The 21,900-nt window shown below is 37.5% G+C and overlaps 1 protein-coding gene across 2 annotated transcripts in view; it reads left to right on the top strand.

The window, feature by feature from the left end:
* The window catches only part of LOC105389567 (nucleolysin TIAR), a 64,795-nt gene that overhangs the window by 16,403 nt on the left and 26,492 nt on the right, over nucleotides 1–21,900 (top strand). The gene's annotated exons all lie outside the window — the stretch shown is intronic.

Raw genomic sequence — 21,900 nt, forward strand, 5'->3', positions numbered from 1 at the left:
TGGCGTAGTGGTTAGTGACCCTGACTACTGAGCCGATGGTCCCGGGTTCGATTCCCGGCTGGGGCAGATATTTGTTTAAACACAGATATTTGTTTTCAGGTCTTGGATGTGCCCGTAAAATGGCAATAGGCCCGCCCCCTATTACATTGGGACTAACATAACACTCTGGCGAAAAGTGGGTGCAGCAATGCACCTCTGCCTACCCCGCAAGGGAGTACATTAGTACAAGGCGTGAGTGCGTGTTTTTTTTTATTTATAAATTTGCGACGAAACCCCCAAAAACTGGTGCCATGATAATTCAAAATAAAAGCTCGGTGGTGGCAGTGGGGTGTTATTTGTCGAGAAAATTCTTTTGCAGACACTCCATCTATTTCGTATTAAAAAAAACTACTTCCGTCATTCCGTCAAAAAAACGGCGCGCGGCGCCTCAGCGTATCCGTCAAAAAAGACAACAAACTTTTCCCGTAAAAATGAAGATAACAGTTTTAGTGCCTTCCCAGGTGTCTTAAGACCGACTTTCGGCCGAGAAAGGCCGGCATAAAAGAGCCTTAATGTATTTTAGGGTCCCCTGTAGCTATCACTGAAACGGTTGTCCCGTTAACCGTCTGTTTAATATACATAGGGGTCAGTCGGTCTATTTTATTTGGGGGGTCTCTACGGGGTTTTTTATTGAATACGGGTTTTTAATATCCGGGAGAAAAGAGTGGTTTGAGTTTTTTTTATTGTGTGTTGAATTGTGTTTTATGTCTTATAGGAAAATATTGTTATACTTGCCCTTAAAAATATTTTTTTTTATATAAAATTAACTGACTTATAAATTTTGACTCCCTTTTTTAACTTAGCAAATTTTGTCCCCGATATTAAGTCCTGCTACTACAGGCCGTTCACTCACAAAGTTGCACACTTTCCTTCACAAGTACACCCTGTATAAACGGGTGTAATGACCCGACTCGCCTACTTTCGCTCAATTGACTGATTACGCCTCCAATGCTCGCCTCCGATAGGCTACACGCACGAGCTTAAAACAATAATTAAATTATTGTTTTAAGCTCGTTTTAAGTTTTCCTACAAATTTTGTAGGAAAACTCATATTTATCGTTATAAATTTAACTGATGTTTATTCGTTGACGGAAATAGGTCTAATGCCTAGTTTCACTATACTCTTATAGATCATAACAAGTGATTAGTTGTTGACTATTAACACCTCTGTCAAGAATTTAATACACTGCCGGGCAATGAAAAAGTTCCACTCACAAAATGCCAACATCAAACAACCCCAAAATTTTCAAAGATTTAAATATTGGAACAAAATATTACCGATTTTAGTTGGTAATATCCTGATGCTCTGTTAAATATACTTCAATGTTGCAGAAGGCGACAGTAAGGTAGCCTTTTCCATATATAAATAATTTGGTGTTTTTCTCAGTGGAACCTTTTCATTGCCCGTGAGTGTATAAGATTGGCGGATATTCAACGCATCCATAGCAACGTAGCATAGCACATCTGTGGTGGAAAAGCTTATTGGTCCAATTTACTTTGACCTGCAGCTTCGTAATTCTTCCTTTAGTCATGCATAGTAATAATGATTTGTCCAGGGAGGATGGAGGGTCAGATACGCTGGTTTTACATTTACAATAGATGTAAATATATAGAGCGTGATGATGATGATACTATTACAGGAAGGACGCTAACGAACCACGCAGGGGTCGATAACACGTGTATACAGAGTGAATCACTTAAGGTACCTAAGCGTCCAGTGCCAATTTCTCCATAGTGGGTCAGAGCATAACCAGGGATTATTGCTTGACTTTGGACACATCTGTCAAGAATTTAATATGGAGATGACGTATAATTGATCAACCTTTCCCTGGTTACGATTTAACCGACTATTGCGAAATTGGAGCCCACCTTTCGGCGTCGTACGCAACGGACGCATCGCATTCAGTATTCTTTGTATAGAAATTCACACAAGTGCGTCCACTTCATCGGCATTGCCGACGCCGTTTCTCCATACATTTATGACTATCCGTTTGATGCGATACGTACGATACCGATAGGTAGACGCTTACCTTTAAGGGTCGATCGTATACAGGGTGACACGTGAGTCTGTTACTTACTACCCGTTCGCCCAAACTACTTCTAGACTCTAGACTAATCTAGACTATTTATAGCACTAAAAACAAGGCCTGAAAATTCTATCGATTACTTATTTATATTTTTTTAGTTTTAATATTAGTATTTTTTACTAGGGTTTATCAGTTTTAGGTTCAAAGGTACAATCAGCAAAAGCTACTCCAGCATAAACACTTTTACTCTGAGCCCATGAGTTTCAGATTGGAAGATAGATAAACCACATGATAGTTTATCGATTCATATCTACAAAAAACTCATATACTTAGGTCAAGTACTTTTCATATCCTGTTTCTCCCTACCGATGTGTGGCCTACATAAACATGTCATTTGTTGCTGACTGTACCTATTGAAGCTGCTGTTATGAAGCACTCACGATATCGAATGTTGTTGCTCAAAACAAACTCATCACATCAACACTCTTTCCCAAGTAGGTTGTATACTTCAAAACATAACCTAAAAATCCTGTTTCAGCGTACCGCTTCGTGCTTACAAGTGGCATTAAAATTTCAGATCATCCTGTATATATATCTTAACTGACACTCCGACAAAACGTTGAAAACTTTCCACCCGATTATACACTCTAAGTTCCCACTATTAAAGCTCGGAATCCCAAAACCATCCCTCCAACGGAGCATAACTGCAAATTCTGAGTCGAGCTTCTAAGTGTTTAAGGTCGAATTTCGCCCGGAAAGCACGCAGTTATTCCAAATATTCGCGCCAAGGAAATTTAGAATGTAAGTCTTTAGGTTTAAAGTTTGTTTTTATTTGTCGTTTAACGGTAGATTGAGTTAACAGAATGCCTACAGGGACGGGTAGATGGGGGGCAATGACCTTGCGAATTTTCTTTATCCGGGGCAATGGCCTGAGCGGTGTAGCGTTTTTTTTTTAACAAAAGCTGTGAAAATTAATATGACGTGACTTTAAGTGACATTAGGCCATGTTTTAGGGTTGTACATCGTTGTTCATATCATTTGGGGCTAATCAGGCGGTATTTTAAAAAGAGCTTTTGCTTTTGCTACATTACATGAGTAGTTGAGTACAATACACAAATGATGTGTCTATGTATATGTCTTATATGTATACTAGCTTTTCCCGCGCGCTTCGCTTCGCCTTAAAAAGTTTTCCCGTGGGAATTCCGGGATAAAAAGTAGCCTATGTTCTTTCCCAGGTTCTAGACCGTATGTATACCAAATTTCATTCAAATCCGTTCAGTAGTTTTGGCGTGAAAGAGTAACAGACAGACAGACAGACAGACAGACACAGCTACTTTCGCATTTATAATATTAGTTAGGAAGTTAGGATACTTGCACAACAACAGTAACTACCTCACAATCATATAGACTTACTCTCTTCTACTAGGGAGGCACACATATCTCTTTTGCTGACTGACAAACATAGGTTGTCTGTCTATTTTGCATAAAACAAAGGTAATAAAAACACAACAATGTTTTATTTGCGTCGGTCCATGTTGTGATATAATTAGCATTCGTTGTATCAAAAATGTTATAGCAGCAAAGTTTACCCCGAAACGTGGTTTTGTAATTAAAATTTAACCTATTTGTGTTTACATTTCATTAAATTACCTATATGTTTTGATATTTACCGACCCTTGACGGACGGCGTGCTATGGAGAGAGCTATGCTTGGGGTTTCTCTGATGGATCGTATCAGAAATGAGGTTATCCGTCAGAGGACTAAGGTTACCGACATAGCTGTCAAAATATGCAAGCTTAAGTGGCAGTGGGCTGGTCATATCTGCCGAAGAACCGATAACCGTTGGGGTAGACGAGTTCTCCAGTGGAGACCACGAACAGGCAAACGCAGCGTGGGACGCCCTCCTGCCCGCTGGACTGACGACCTTAGGCGGGTGGCGGGTAGTGGTTGGATGAGGAAGGCCGAGGACCGAGTGTTGTGGCGCTCCTTGGGAGAGGCCTATGTCCAGCAGTGGATGATTATTGGCTGATGATGACGGAAAAAGGTGTATAGTACACTCATGTGCAAAGAAAAAGTTCCACTTAGAAAAGTCTTGAAAAAATCGCTTCAACCGATAAGACCGCCATTTTTGTACATAGTTTATAGTATTTAAGTTATGTAAGTTTCTTTTATGTGTGTGTACAAATAAAGAATATTCTATATCTATCTATCTATCTACAGACACCAAATACCCCCAATTTTTTTAAACATTTTATAGGAAGTTTGAACAAATTATTTTCGTTTATAGTTTGTATTATTCTCAAAATTAATATTGCAAAAGACTTCATTGTGTCAAGTTAATCCGCTTAGGAGTAATTTGGTGATTTTCTGAATGGAACTTTTTCATTGCCTGTGAGTACCTATATTTATAACTGTGTACATAATTATTATGTGACATTGAATACGTTTTTAGTCATTTAAAATAGACTTATAATAGAGAAAATCACATTGACACTTTCAAAATAAAATCATAAAAAAAATTGCAATGTATTAGCTATAGCTGTTCCCGCGAGCTTCGCTTCGCCTTAAAAAGTTTTCCCGTGGGAATTCCGGGATAAAAAGTAGCCTATGTTCTTTCTCAGAGTCTAGACCATATGTATACCAAATTTCATGCAAATCTGTTCAGTAGTTTTGGCGTGAAAGAGTAACAGACAGACAGACAGACAGACAGACACAGTTACTTTCGCATTTATAATATTAGTTAGGATAAGCACTGATCAAACTCCACCCTATACATAACCAACAAAAAAAATATCCCAAAATGTGTTTGTTAGAAAATAATTTCAGTTCAAAAATAATATGTGGGGACATCTCACACACGGCCATCCGACCCCAAGCTAGGCAGAGCCTGTGTTATGGGTATCGGACAGCTGAAATATCTACACAAATACATAGATAGATAGATATTAAATATAAATATCAACACCCAAGACCCGAGTACAAATATTTGTCTTTAAACAAATATCTGCCCCAGCCGGGAATCGAACCCGGGACCTTCGGCATAGCAGTCAGGGCCACTAACCACTACGCCATTCGACCGTCAATATTCCCAATATTTAAATAGCGATGGCGATGAAATATTTTCACAAAGCTTTTATGCACAGGACGTCGTTTTGCAGACTACAGGAAAACATAAATTCACTTTATACTTTCAAGGTGCTAGGATATGACTACGGCCAGCGTTCAAATTTGCAAGCTGAAGTGGCATTATGGTCCGGCCATATCTGGCCCCGCTTCACGGTTCTTGTCACATCCTTACTAATATTATAAATGCGAATGTAACTGTGTCTGTCTGTCTGTCTGTCTGTCTGTTACTCTTTCACGACAAAACTACTGAACGGATTTGGATGAAATTTGGTATACATATGGTATAGACCCTGGGAAAGAACATAGGCTACTTTTTATCCCAGAATTCCCACGGGAAAACTTTTCAAGGCGAAGCGAAGCGCGCGGGAACAGCTAGTGTCAAATAAATAAATAAATTATAAAGTCCTGACAATAAAGAGTGCGATTTTCAGACTTTTTATCATTATCAGTTAAGTATTTACTTACATTTTAAAAATAAAATACCGTTTGATTATGGCTTTTTAACGGATTTTTCCTTTAATAAATATAATACATCGATTGAATACGGTCTGTAACAATTACTTAGAATCCACTTCCGTTTTCAGGACTTCATAGTTATACCGTAGGTAATGCGCGTGTCAAAAGGTTGATCATATACCACATACCTTTCCCGTATTCATATGCCTACTAGGTATATTATACCTACATAGATACTCGTATTGGAATTTTTTTTTTTTTAATTAAGATTAAAACTAGAATAAATAAAATTGTAATACTTACTTATGTATCTACGAGTATTTACCAAAAGTCATACCTATACCTAAAAATATTATTATTACGTTTGTACCTATATGTAGTAATACTAGTACCTTCATCACGACCCATTACGTCCCCACTGCTGGGGCACGGGTCTCCTTCCAGTGAAGGAAGGGTTTAGGCCTAGTCCACCACGCTGGCCAAGTGCGGGTTGGTGGACCCCGACACAAGCAAGCTTGTGCTGAGAGAGTTGTCGGGTAAGTGGGCAACCCGACTGTCAGATGTTTTCAAGCCGCCCGAAGGCCTCTGACTAGGCTTAACGACTGCTGCCGAAGCAGCAACCGGGACCCACGGCTTAACGTGCCGTCCGAAGCACGGAAGCGTCCAGAAAAGCACCACTTGAAATTGGTCACCCATCCAATGGCTGACCATGTCAGTTGTTGCTTAACCTCAGCGATCAGTTACGATCACTGAGGCCCGCTCGACTACGGACGCTTCTACTATACTAGTACCTATAACGCATTAACCTCTCTGTGTATTTTTCTAAATTGTTAACGACTGTGTAGCATTAATACTAACCTTAGTGGTTAAAATATGCTAGCAAAATGTATTATAAAACTAAAATTTGTTATGATAAATAAAAAAAAAAAAAAAAAAAAAAAACCTATACTTTTGGTTCATACATTTAGGGTGGATTCGTTCAAACCTCACGTTACACGAGAATAACTATACTGGAATAAAATTTATACGATAGTTAATATCTGGGATAATAAAATACATTTGCATTCTACCAAGCTATACCATGATTAATTGAATGAATGAGCTATGTACCTATATTTATTTATATTATAATTAAGATCAACATTTTTATCTCTAACGACCGAATGGCGTAGTGGTTAGTGACCCTGACTACTGAGCCGAAGGTCCCGGGTTCGATTCCCGGCTGGGGCAGATATTTGTTTAAACACAGATATTTGTTCTCGGGTCTTGGATGTGCCCGTAAAATGGCAATAGGCCCGCCCCCTATTACATTGGGACTAACATAACACTCTGGCGAAAAGTGGGTGCAGCAATGCACCTCTGCCTACCCCGCAAGGGAGTACATGAGTACAAGGCGTGAGTGTGTGTGTGTGTTTTTTTTTTTTAATCTTCTTTAGCCAAATTGTCCACGATTGTGGATTTAACTAGGTAATAATATTCCTTCACGTATATATACAATTATATACAGGGTGTGGCCTGGTTATAATTAGCGGAATTTATGACGTCCACACGCCCCTGGGGTTTATGTAGGTACTTTGTGAAATTAACACGCATGCTTAGCTCGGCCTCAGTATGTACAGTAGCTAAATGTACATAATTATACACAATATAGGTATACAACATTAACACTCACACACTCACACGAGTTCTCGAGGCACCACGAACAGGCAAACGCAGGGTGGGACGCCCTCCTACCCGCTGGACTGACGACCTTAGTCGGGTAGCCGGTAGTGGCTGGATGGGTGGCCTATGTCCAGCACTGGATGACTAATGGCTGATGATGATGATGAACACTCACACCCAATCACAACAGGCTTCATATAAAAAATATACGTATATTATATACAGTATAATATTACATAATACTTATATATTTTGCATCTTTCTACTTGTTTTCTTATATCTCCTGTAGGCTGGCTGGAAGAAAGTGTTTTTGGCATTTACTGTACACTTAAGTATATTATGTTATAATAAATAAATAATAAATAAATAAATATGTGGGTACATCTCACACACGGCCATCCGACCCCAAGCTAGGCAGAACCTGTGTTATGGGTGTCGGACAGCTGATATATTTACACAAATACATAGATAGATAGATACTAAATATAAATATCAACACCCAAGACCCGAGTACAAATATCTGTCTTTAAACAAATATCTGCCCCAGCCGGGAATCGAACCCGGGACCTTCGGCTCAGTAGTCAGGGTCACTAACCACTACGCCATTCAGTCGTTATGTTTGTGCAAAATGTATTAAATAAATCTGAATGGTCGTCCGTTCATTTGAGAGACTCAAATAAACCCCTGGTATTTATCAATGAATTATTTCAAAATTAAGGAATTTAAATACGATTCTGCTGTGAAATTTCAAAACATAGAAAGCGACGTGTTTGAATAAACGGGTTTTTTGATTTATTGATTATTTTAGGCCATTGTCCACCAAACTGCATTGTCAGAATATATATCGCGAACTATGCTTCGCCTTAAAAAGTTTTCCCGTGGGAATTCCGCGATAAAATTAGCCTATGTGTTAATACAGGGTATCAACTATCAACTAACTCCATACCAAATTTCATTAAAATCGGTTTAACCGTTTTGACGTGAAGAAGAAACAAACATACACACACAGATACACACTCACAAACTTAATTTCGTCTTTATAATATTAGTAGGATTATACCTAATAAGTACATATATTATGTATACGTACCTACGTATAAAATACTTATATTTTTATTTCAGACACTGGTCAAAATTACAAAAGTTGCCACTGAAAATATAAGGCATTTGCATTCATTACTGAAAACTTTTATTAAATCAAGTTACGTACTTAAAAGCGAAGTTTGTATGGCCGCCACCTGAGCTTGGGAGATAGCTTTGAAAATTTAGACTTTATTGCCAAGGGAATAAAAGCAATTTTCACCTTCTATTTCGGTGGAAATGTTTAAAAGTTAGCCTTCAAACCAACCAGTTTTGTTAAGCTTTGTAAAGAGGATAGGACATAGCCATATTATACTTATAACGCGCACCGATAATTAAAATCCTTACTAAAAATATCCTTAATAAAGTGCCAAGATCGATACAAAAATAAAGTTATTCTATGAAAAGAAGATAACTTATAATTATTATTTATTTTAATTCCGATAAAAACTGTAACTACAGTCGTCGAAATACAACAGGCCCGTTGGGACAGCTACACAAATTAGCAATTTACTCTTGATTTACTTGATGAAATACATAAAAAGACACATTATTTGGCTTATTTTTTAACGGCTGAAAGAAAAAAGAACTTTTGAAGCACCAAAAGTTAGGTACTTATCGTTTAGATTTTTTATGATTTTGATGTGACACCAGCTGTCATCTCATACATTTTCGAGCTGTCCAAACGGGCCTATTATATTTCGACGACTGTAATGTACAGACCTATCTACATTTGAAATTATTGATTTCTAAGTCCATTTAAACTGAATTTCACTCGCTTAAAACTGAATAGGCTTGTTAACGAATGAAGTTCAATTTCATCGAAGTTATAATTAAATAAACTCACAAACTAAGATATCAACTTCATAATATTTCAGCCAAGATTATACAGCGTGTCAAAAAAAGAAGATAGTAAGTCCAAGTCCGGTTGTAATGTAACGACAATGGAGCGTTGGTAGCTCAGTCGGGTAAGCGCCCGCTTCTCACGCCAGAGATGCGGGTTCGAATCCCGGCGCTGACATTCTTTTAACTTAAATACAATGTATACCATCGCTCTTACGGTGAAGGAAAACATCGTGAGGAAACCTGCATATATCTATATCTAGAACATCTAGATATCTGAACCCACCACCCGCAGTGGACCAGCGTGGTGGGAAATGGTCCAAGCTTAGACAGGCAGTTTAGACCTTGGGGATATGCACAAAGGTTCCACTCGAGAGAGCGAGGTGCAGGTGTACCTACACCCCCACAGAGAATAGAATAAAATAGGGGGTTGTAATCTTGTTGTTCTACGATATTTGAAAATTTCCATAGAAACTTGATCACGTGACTATTTACTATTGTGTCTGAGTACCTACATAGTTTTTTTTTCGTATTTCCATACAATATCGTAGAACACACACACACACACGCACTCACGCCTTGTACTAATGTACTCCCTTGCGGGGTAGGCAGAGGTGCATTGCTGCACCCACTTTTCGCCAGAGTGTTATGTTAGTCCCAATGTAATAGGGGGCGGGCCTATTGCCATTTTACGGGCACATCCAAGACCCGAGAACAAATATCTGCCCCAGCCGGGAATCGAACCCGGGACCATCGGCTCAGTAGTCAGGGTCACTAACCACTACGCCATTCGGTCGTCGTAGAACATTGTCCATAAATAAGCTTCTACCTATACATATACCACTTTTAATTCACCCTGTAAGTATATTCTAAAGTACACCTAAATTTTTACACTACTAGCTATTCACGCGAGCTTCGCTTCGCCTTAAAAAGTTTTCCCGTGGGAATTCCGGGATCTAAAGTAGCCTAGGTTCTTTTTCAGGGTCTAGATCATTATTGTATACCAAATTTCATTCAAATTCGTTCAATAGTTTTGGAGTGAAAGAGTAACAGACAGACACACAGACAGACAGACAGGCACAGATACTTTCACATTAGTTAGGATTAGGATTAGGATTTAAAGAGACAAAGGAAGCGGTTGTTATTTTTTTAATTAGAATCCATTAAAATAAAACGACATCTTTAATCTAAATTCTTTCAAGCACTTTTGTTAAGTAAAGCAGTTAAACCTTTTTCCGCAAAGAGGATTAAGTTTAGTGCAAATCTGGATTTTCAGGTTTTCAGTCTGAATCCTGAGCCTGACGGCTGAGTCGGCATAATCTTCGCTTATCTTTTATTTAGTGCCAATTTCTCCATAGTCGGTTAGAGCATAACTAGGGAGTAGTGGTTGACTTTTGACACATCTGTCATGAATTTTATATGGAGATGACGTATAATTGATAACCAATCCCTGGTCGGTTAGGTAACCGACTATGGAGAAATTGGCACTTAGTATTAAAAATCTATAGCTTCCAACGTCTCAGTTTTGTTTTTTCTTTGCGATCGTACCCAAATTAAAAAAAAAACCTACTTATTGAAAAATAAATAACACACTTTATTGTGACAATTCTAATAAATCATTTTCAAGTAAAGTCTGTTTTTTTATCTCAGATACCTACTAAATTGTCAGGTTCTGAACGGTTCATCAACAGTAGGTTGTCCCGCGATTAAGTGACGTGTCGTTCTATTGGCGGGACATGCACTGTTGATGAACCGTTCAGAATCTATCAAACCTAACTAATATTATAAATGCGAAAGTAACAGTGTCTGTCTGTCTGTTACTCTTTCACGCCAAAACTACTGAACGGATTTGAATGAAATTTGGTATACATATGGTATAGACCCTGGGAAAGAACATAGGCTACTTTTTATCCCGGAATTCCCACGGGAAAACTTTTTAAGGCGAAGCGAAGCTCGCGGGAACAGCTAGTCTTAGATAAAAAAACAGACTTTAAGTACAACAAATTCTTTATATAGGTGGGTATGCCAGAATAATGTAACCTACCACATAAATACATTTTACAGTGAGCATAAAATACAGCTACTGTGAAAGGAAGGGGATTAGTTTTTAGGGTTCCGTACATAAAAGAGATCGCCTTTTCAGCATCGACTGGACTCGACAGTTGGGTTTTTTTTTGCTTGTTGAAGGCTTTTTTTTTATTTCCCATAAAATCAGTTTTTTGAGTTCGTTCTACTTATTTCTAATTTTGTAATGTGGTTTTTCTGTTTTATGTAATCTTAGTATAAAAATCCAACCAATGTTAAAACACACGACATTCTACACTAAAAGTCTCATTACTTTTGAACTGCTGAACCGATATTCATGAAACATGGCTAAGAACACTCGGGCTAACATTACCTACGACCCTTAAAAATAAAACTAAATTCGGTTCAACCGTTCGAAAGTGCGTAGCTTTTACTACAGAGATAATAATATACACAGAAAAGTTAAACTTCTAAAACACCTGTTTTTGCATTTCAATAAAATAAATAAATAAATATGTGGGGACATCTCACTCACGGCCATCCGACCCCAAGCTAGGCAGAGCTTGTGTTATAGGTGTCGGATAGCTGATATATCTACACAAATACATAGATATATAGATACTAAATATAAATATCAACACCCAAGACCCGAGTACAAATATCTGTCTTTAAACAAATATCTGCCCCAGCCGGGAATCGAACCCGGGACCTTCGGCATAGCAGGCAGGGACACTAACTACTACACCATTCAGCCGTCAAAAAAAATGAATACCCTCATTCTAAAAGCGACTCAGACTTGGCCGGTTCACAGCTACAGGTGCACATTTCTAAAGGAATTAATCGACAGCATTTTGTGAAAGAGAATTTTATTTCCGTTATTAAACCAGCAATCAATATAATAGCATGACACACATTTATGTATTTATGTTGAAAGCATTTTATATTTTGTACCTACATACGTATGTTTTATTTTACTGTTGAAATTTTGATTCAATCTACTTACATCATATCGATTTAAGTAATGACATTTGGTATTTGAATTGTTTTAAAAATATGTATACATACACAGTCACTCACGGGCAATGAAAAGGTTTCACTGAGAAAAGCACCAAATTACTCGTAAACGAAAAAAGCTAGCTTAATGACGCCTTCTGCATCATTGAAGTACATTAAACAGAGCATCGGGATATAAACAACCAAAAACAATCATGATTCGTTAAAATTTTAAATGAAATGTTTGAAAAAAACGACCCCTCTCTGGTGTCGGCTTTTTGTGAGTGGAACTATTTCATTGCCCGTGAGTGTATTAAGCACAATATACTTAAATAATAATAATAATAAATAATAATATGTGGGGACATCTTCACACATGGCCATCCGACCCCAAGCTAGGCAGAGCATGTGTTATGGGTATCGGACAGCTGATATATGTACACAAATACATAGATAGATACATATCAAATATAAATATCAACACCCAAGACCCGAGTACAAATATTTGTCTTTAAACAAATATCTGCCCCAGCCGGGAATCGAACCCGGGACCTTCGGCATAGCAGTCAGGGCCACTAACCACTACGCCATTCGACCACTAAATATACTCGCGACTTGCGAGCTATGAAAAAGTTTTTATCAATTTTAACCCCCGAGTTAAAAATAATGGTGTTATAGGTTTAATGTGTGTGCATCTGTGTCATTTTCGTATATTTTTTTTATCTTAGATAACCAAGTATTTTTAGCCATATTTTATGAAATAGCCATTCAAAATTTACTTATGCTATTTTTATTATTGAATGTTGGGGATTTGTAATGTTTGTTATTTAACATTAAGCCCCAATTTTACCAGAATCTGTTAGATCCAAGTTAGATCATAACAAGGTTTTTGATTTTCGACACATCTGTCAAGAATTTAATACATATTATGCAGATGACGTATAATTTATGACATTACAATGTAACAGGGGCGTTAATGATCTAACAGACTATGGTGAAACTAGGCATAAAGTAAGTTATAAAATTTCAACACAATATACCTATTATACTTAATTATATTATTATAATAAATATTTAATATTATAAATGCGAAAGTAACTGTCTCTGTCTATCTGTTACTCTTTCACGCCAAAACTACTAGACGGATTTGAATGAAATTTGGTATACAGATGGTTTAGACCCTGAGAAAGAACATAGGCTACTTTTTATCGCAGAATTCCCACTAAAAAACTTTTAAGGCGAAGTGGGAACAGCTAGTCTACTATAGACAGTATTTACAGGCTGTTTATTTATTACACAACGGCAAAACCACAACTCTCGAGTTAGTTATCGAGTTTCAAACTTAAACATTGATGTTCAAATGCTTAACAACCTTTAGAACCACTGGACCATTCGTAATGTTGGATAAATAATATTACATTAACCACTTAATAAGCTGTTATTGTGAATTTTGTTGGTTAATAACTTGAAATGCGAATTGAGGCTGTTCATTTCTAGTAAATGAGAAGAACTTACCAACACATGACAACAAAGGTTGTCTGGAAGAGATCGCTATAAGCGATAAGCTACATTTTGCACCCTTATTAATATGACATGGCAAGAGAGAGAGACATGGCAGCGCTCTGTGAAAAAGGAAATGGGCCAGGCGGGGATGTCTTGGGCGGATGTCTCTGAGCTGGCCCAAGATCGTAAAGAATGGCGGCGCTTCACTTCGGCCCTTTGCTCCCCAGCGGAGATTGGGAATAAGTAAGTATAGTGCGACAAACTTATCTGTTCCGGTGAGAGCGAATTAAATTGATCCATATCTCATTATATACTAATGAATTATATATTGATATAGATTAGATGGGTTTATTGAAACCACAAGAGCGAATTACCACTACTGGCAAACTTAAAATCTTATAGAGTGAAGAAATATTACACATTTACGTGAGCTGTCACCGGAACAGATAAGTTTGTGGCACTGTAAGTAATAATTAATATGACATGTAATTTTTTTTATTATTTCTTGGTGTACAAATATAGTACTCTATGCATCTTTCTATCTAACTTATATGAGATATTTTTACCTACTACATTATATTCCTTATTTCATAAGAAATCATTGGTACATGTATGCCAGAAATCGAACCCACGGCTTCTCGAATGAGAGCCGAGAATCTTTACGCCAACACGAATCCTAGTTACCATTGCATATAAGGCAATCGCAGTCCATAGAAACCTTTAAGTCTAAGGTTCGTCTGCACTACCTCCAGAAGCAGAACAATCAGCAGCAGATCTAATAAATAGTTTATGTGTTTTTGTTGTAGTATGTAAGTGAGACGATGATATTATTATTTTTTGTTATAGTAACTATATATTTAAATTATGTATGTAGGTATACGTTTATTTTATAATATTATGTATAAGTAAGTATATATTCTAGTGTTTAACAATATAGATATTAAACAAAATTAAACTGTCCTCATTGTCTTTCGCACTACCTATCACTTTCTCCACAACGCCCAAGGTTAACTGGAAGAGAATGCTTTTAGCATTAAGTTCGCCTATGTACAAAATTAATTTATGTGCAATAAAGAATTTAATAATAATAATAATAATCCTAAATACCTAAATAACGTATTTCAAATACAGATCTTCAAAACTATGTATTTCAAAGAATAAAATGATTAAAATTTGCTTTCGCAGAAAAGCCGAAGGGCCTATTTGGTGTAGAGATCTTCAATATTTTTGAAAGTCCGGCTGTTGCCAAGTCCTCGGGTAGAATCGAAATATGTGTCAATGGTCAAACTTCTATACAGGGTGTTACAAAAAGTGTATACTAAGCCGGAACCTACGTGTGCAGCATGTTATATCCAAGCCCGAAAATGAAATCAGTACTTATTTCAAAATTCTCGAAAAAAAATATCATTTTCCATAGAAACTTTGTTGGTCACGTGATTTTTTACTATGGGGAATGTTCTATTTTTCTCGAATTTTGAAATTTTTATTTTATTTTTGGGCTTAGTTATAACATGATGCACACGTAGGTTTCGGGTTAGTATACACTTTTTGCAACATCCTGTATATCAACAACAAAGATAAAGTTAAGATACAGGATGTTGCAAAAGTCTAAAAGTCAAATAGTAAGGTGAAAGGGGGTCATTCATTTTTCGACCTTAATATAATTTCTAAACTTACTCGCTTCCATCCAAAGGTTGTATGGTCGATATTGCTGTAAGCAAGATGGCCGCCTTTATTGTGATGTGACTTATTGTATTTTAAACGTACCTACCGATGGCATGACATCTCTCTTTCCTTTTCTAGAATAACCGTAGGGCAAAATGTTAGTACATAACACTGCACCTGTGTTCAACTAACAGGCTAAAGGCAGGTACCTAAATTGCAAACAAGAGATTTGCAAGAAAATCTGCATGACCAACTTTTCTTGTTTTGAATTTTGAATGCCTTCTGGGACATAAACTTTTATGAGAATTGTGAAACTTATGCGTTGCATACTGAAGTGGCTGTAAAACTGTTTAAAAGTAATTTTAAATGTTTAAATGCTGGCGCGGGGCTTCGTTGGGTAAGCTTGCTGCTTTCTGATGTTACCACCACCGACACATAAAACATTTACCGACGACCGAATGGCGTAGTGGTTAGTGACCTGACTACTGAGCCGATGGTCCCGGGTTCGATTCCCGGCTGGGGCAGATATTTGTTTAAAGACAGATATTTGTACTCGGGTCTTGGGTGTTGATATTTATATTTAGTATCTATCTATCTATGTATTTGTGTAGATATATCAGCTGTCCGACACCCATAACACAGGTTCTGCCTAGCTTGGGGTCGGATGGCCGTGTGTGAGATGTCCCCACATATTTATTTATTTATTTATTTATATTTTTAACCTGAATGTCTGTGGTAGTGTATTTCCCAAACGATGGAAAAGTGATAAGTAGTGTTCTTAGCCATGTTTCATGAAAATCGGTTCAGCAGTTCAAAAGTTATGAGACTTTTAAGGTTGCATGTTGGGGGTTTTAACGTTGATGAAAATAAAAACACCGCACTTTTTTGTGGCGACCGAATGGCGTAGTGGTTAGTGACCCTGACTACTGAGCCGATGGTTCCGGGTTCGATTCCCGGCTGGCGCAGATATTTGAACCCGAACTTGGCTTGACACGCTACTGCGTGTCTAGATTAAACACAGATATTTGTTCTCGGGTCTTGGATGTGCCCGTAAAATGGCAATAGGCCCGCCCCCTATTACATTGGGACTAACATCTCTGGCGAAAAGTGGGTGCAGCAATGCACTTCTGCCTACCCTGCAAGCGAGTACATTAGTACAAGGCGTGAGTGCGTGTTTTAGTTTTTTTTTTTTTGTCTAGAGGTTAACATAATGCACTCACGACTGTAATCCCCGAAGTGGTAGTCAGAGGTGGCTCACAAGTGAGTACTTTTCGCAGCACATTTGTACTGACGTGATAGGTTGCGAACCATATCGCCGTTTTGGGATAAGTACAATGCACTTAGGATACACATCTAGAATCTAGATGTGCAGGTTTCCTCACGGTGTTTTCCATCACCGTAAGAGCACGTGGTATTATTGTACTTAAACTCCTTGATTGAAAACACAATTGAAAGAATTCATTGGTACAGGCCAGGATTTGAACCCACGGCCTCTCGATTGAGAGGACGAGGCCTTATCCACCACAGCTCTCTCGGGGTAAAATCTTTACAAAGTAAGGTAAACTTTGACGGTGCGTCTTAAAAAAACCCTTGTATGAAAGTAATGGTATGCAAATAAAGTATGCATATGCATTCACACGGTTTACCGGCCGACCCTAATGCATATAAAACACCGTGCTGAGACCTTAGATTAACAATATACGAACTAGATGGAGTGTGGAGTGACACCCAACTTCTAGCAATAAGCTCTTATTTTGAACTAGCTGTTCCCGCAAGCTTCGCATCGCCTAAAAAAAGCTAGCGCAAAAGTTTTCTCGTGGGAATTCCGGGATAAAAGTAGCCTATTATGTTCTTTCTCAGTATACCAAATTTCATTCAAATCCGTTCAGTAGTTTTGGCGTGAAAGAGTAACAGGCAGACAGACACAGTTACTTTCGCATTTATAATATTAGTTAGGATTAGTTCCGTTGTAAGATTTACTACTTTATTTTTTGTTACAATGGTTGTCATTAGGTTAAACTTAACCGTAAACAAAATTGAGACAGTTTTTTGCTTTCTTTTATTTATGACATACTATCTTGTCCGTATATAGTTAATTTAAGGTACGGACGATATTTATTTATTTATTATTTATTGTACAAATATTACAAATAAAATTTCAAAGGGTGGACTTAATAATTATAGCCCTAGAAATATTTACACTCACGAGCAATGAAAATTTTTTAAGACGACCGAATGGCGTAGTGGTTAGTGACCCTGACTACTGAGCCGATGGTCCCGGGTTCGATTCCCGGCTGGGGCAGATATTTGTTTAAACACAGATATTTGTTCTCGGGTCTTGGATGTGCCCGTTAAATGGCAATAGGCCCGCCCCCTATTACATTGGGACTAACATAACACTCTGGCGAAAAGTGGGTGCAGCAATGCACCTCTGCCTACCCCGCAAGGGAGTACATTAGTACAAGGCGTGAGTGCGTGTGTGTGTGTGTGAGCAATGAAAAAGTTCCAGTGACAATAGCACGAAATCACTCGTAAACGGAAGCTGTTAGCATGGTTAGCTGTTCAAAAGTTATGCGACTTAGGTGCCAATTTCTCCATAGTCGGTTAGAGCATAACCAGGTGTTAGTGGTTGACTTTTGACACATCTGTCAAGAATTTTATATGGACATGACGTTTAATTGACTAACCATCCCTGGTCGGTTAGATAACTGACTATGGAGAAATTGGGGCTTAGTGTTGAATGTCGGTTAGGTTATTGCCAGTGGTATGCTTATGTACAGGGTGGAAAATTATTGATATGCCCGATAGTTACCCGAATTACACATTACGTTTTAGGTATTTTTCTTTGACTAAGTGCCAATTTCTCCATAATCTAACCGAACAGGGATTGGTTATCAATTATATGTCATCGCCATATAAAATTCTTGACAGATGTGTCAAAAGTCAACCACTAATACCTAGTTATGCTCTAACCGACTATGGAGCAAATCGGCACTAAACATATTAAGTTACAAGGCAACAAAACCCAAATCTGTATTAACTTTTACAACGATTCCCAAACAATTAATATTTTCCCCGAGAAAATACACAACGAAATTATTTAAAGCTAAAACAAATAGCGACCGAAAAAAAAACACATCTACTGGGAAATTTCATGGTTCGAGTGAAGCCTTAATTCTTTCAGTATACGAAATATCCCACAACTCTTTTATTGACCAGTGGGCAGAAAACATTGGTGGGCCATTACCGACCTTAATTCCATTACCTGAAGGCGGACATTAAAGTTTCATTTTCCGTCGCTTGAGTCGTTCCAGTCCTGAGTCTAAGTAAAAAAGCCATGAGGACTCCGAGTAAGCCATTTTAGCTCTTAAGATGTGAGCTTTAGGTGCTGCTTTGCTTTGCGAGGGAAACAGGATAGGAAGTGCGACTTTCTTTTGTTCTGCAAAGTTAAGTTTTCTTGTTCTGATAAAAAGCAGGCATTTGTTTTTTTGAACAAAGAAAATGCTTAAAGAGTTTCAATTCAACTCTCGCTTTGTCAGGATTTTTTAATTAGCTACACTTATGTCGCTTTTTGCGTTAAATCAAATTGGATTTTCAGTGTTAATCTTAGTGAAAGTTTGTACCAAATACCTGTTGAAAGTTTTAAACAAATACCTATGACACTATCGGGCATATTAATAATTTTCCACCCTGTACATAAGCCTACCACTGGTGATAACCTAGCCAACGTTAAAAACCCCCGACTTTCAACAGTAAGTGCCAATTTCTCCATAGTCAGTTAGAGCATAACCAGGTATTAGTGGTTGACTTTTGACACATCTGTCAAGAATTTTATATGGAGATGACGTATAATTGATAACCAATCCCAGGTCGGTTAGATAACCGACTATGGAGATATTGGCACTTAAAGTTAGACTTTACAAAACAAAACATTTTTGGAAAGTTTGTGTTTCTAGGTTTTACAGGATTTTGCAAAAGTAATATTCTTCTTTATTTATATTTATGTATTTTTAAGGTTGCCTGTAAGAGATCGCTCTTAGCTATAAGGCCGCCTATTGCTCATTGTCTCTAGTTTATAAGTATTGTCTGTATGTCTGTTTTAATGTTTGCTTTGACCAATTAAGTTATAATAATTATTGTATTGTATTGTATGCCGAAACGCTTTGACTCTGGGAGTCATTCTGAATAACCACATTTGTAATACCATGTTAAGTATTCTCCATTAGTGCCTCTATAGTAGGTTAGAGCATACACACACACACTCACGCCTTGTACTAATGTACTCCCTTGGGGGGTAGGCAGAGGTGCATTGCTGCACCCAGTGTTATGTTTAGTCCCAATGTAATAGGCGGCGAGCCTATTGCCATTTTACGGGCACATCCAAGACCCGAGAACAAATATCTATGTTCAAACAAATATCTGCCCCAGCCGGGAATCGAACCCGGGACCTTCGGCTCAGTAGTCAGGGTCACTAACCACTACGCCATTCGGTCGTCATAACCAGGTCGTTAGAGCATAACCAGGGATTATTGCTTACTGTCAAGAATTTAATACGGAGATGACGTATAATTGATCAACCTTTCCCTGGTTACGATCTAACCGACTATGGAGAAATTGGACCTTAGTGTTGAGAATAATAATTATGGTTATCCTAATTTCTACATATCAAATTCATAAAAATAGGACATTTTACTTTTTTATTTATTTAATTATTATATTGCACAGTATACTTGTTTACAAAAGTAAGTAATTATGTGGATCATAGGTAGTAATCAGATGGACTTAATGCTATAAGCATTTTCTATTTGTCAACTTACAGAGAGCAGAATGTATTGAAGTGCATAAAAAATATAATTTACGTACTTTAGAAGCCTAATGGCAATAGACCTGCCCCATATTACATTGGGACTAACATAACACTGGCGAAAAGTGAGTGCAGCAATGCACCTCTGCCTACCCCGCAAGGGAGTACATTAGTACAAGGTGTGAGTGTTTTTTTTTTGTACTTTAGAAGCCCTGAAATTTCAAAATAACATAGTAATTCTGATGTCTTGCCCATAAATATTAATGTTTAAACGGGTAAAAGGTAAATAACAGTCGCAGAACGCATGATGGATCTCCCACCCTCGGGGAGCAAAGGTCCCAACGAGTAGGGTCCGTTTGTGTAGGATACACCTTTATCGTAGTAAAAATATGCTAGTAGGCCAACTTGGCGCCCGAGGGATTGTAGCCAAGCGCTGAAATACAGATATTTATTTAACTCTTTATTGTACAAATATCACATATTATATATATTGACAGCTACTTAATTTGTTTTTTTATTAAACTTCTTACCACAAAAAACTTTAAACACTGTTTAAAAAGTGTTTATTATAGTTGTCACTTTTGCATGTTATTTTTCGTTACTTATTTAATTTTGATGTCATACCTACATCCTAACTAATATTATAAATGCGAAAGTAACTGTGTCTGTCTGTCTGTCTGTCTGTTACTCTTTCACGCCAAAAGTACTAAACGGATTTGAATGAAATTTGGTATACATACGGTCTAGACCCTGGGAAAGAACATAGGTTACTTTTTATCCCGGAATTCCCACGGGAAAACTTTTTAAGGCGAAGCGAAGCGCGCGGGGACAGCTAGTATTATTATATTGTGAAAAAGTAAAGCGGCGGGCTTACATTACAGTGAACAGACATTTCTACTGTGATTTCTATACTGTCCCTTTGTGACACTGGCTTTGTACCGAGTTGCCTTTGCCTGGCCTATTTGGTTATTAGTTCGGTTCTGTGTGATGTTATGAGGGCAAATACCTATATACTTACTCAAAAAAACTTATATTCAAACGCTTTTTCATCGTATTTATTTTCAGATGATCGTTTTTTTTTACCAACTATTTTTTTCTTCGCGTCTTTTAAAGTCAAAGTCAAATTCTTTTATTCATCGTTTAACTATAAAATTTTCTGATGAACGTAAATTTGTACAAACAACTCTCCGTAAGGGGCTCTTTCTCTTTGGAAAAAAACGTAAATTACATTAATGTAGTAATAATAATAATATACAACATATAAAAAGGTGTACTGTATCAGTAACTTTTCCGCATGCTTTTAATTTAATTACATACATTGATTACATAATTAAACCCAATGAACAAACTTACCCATTAAAACGCAACAAAACCACACACTCACGCGTTTTGTGACTACACCCTGTATATGGCATTTGTGACTACACCCCGTATATGGCGTGACCCACGTGACCTGGAATGATTAAAAAAAATAAAAACCTACCGCACGCAACCACGGAATGCTTTGTACAGCCATAAATTAAAACTATTAAAAAAAACTTACACGGATTAAATAGGATAGGGTTTTAGTTATAACCTACAGTGTAGGTATATTGTTCGGTTTATGTGCTGGGTTTTGTGTAATTAAATGTTTAAGTTGTAAAGTACAGTCGGTTAAAGCGATAAGTGACCAGTCCC

Source organism: Plutella xylostella, chromosome 11 (genome assembly GCF_932276165.1).
Source record: "Plutella xylostella chromosome 11, ilPluXylo3.1, whole genome shotgun sequence".
NCBI lineage: Eukaryota > Metazoa > Arthropoda > Insecta > Lepidoptera > Plutellidae > Plutella > Plutella xylostella.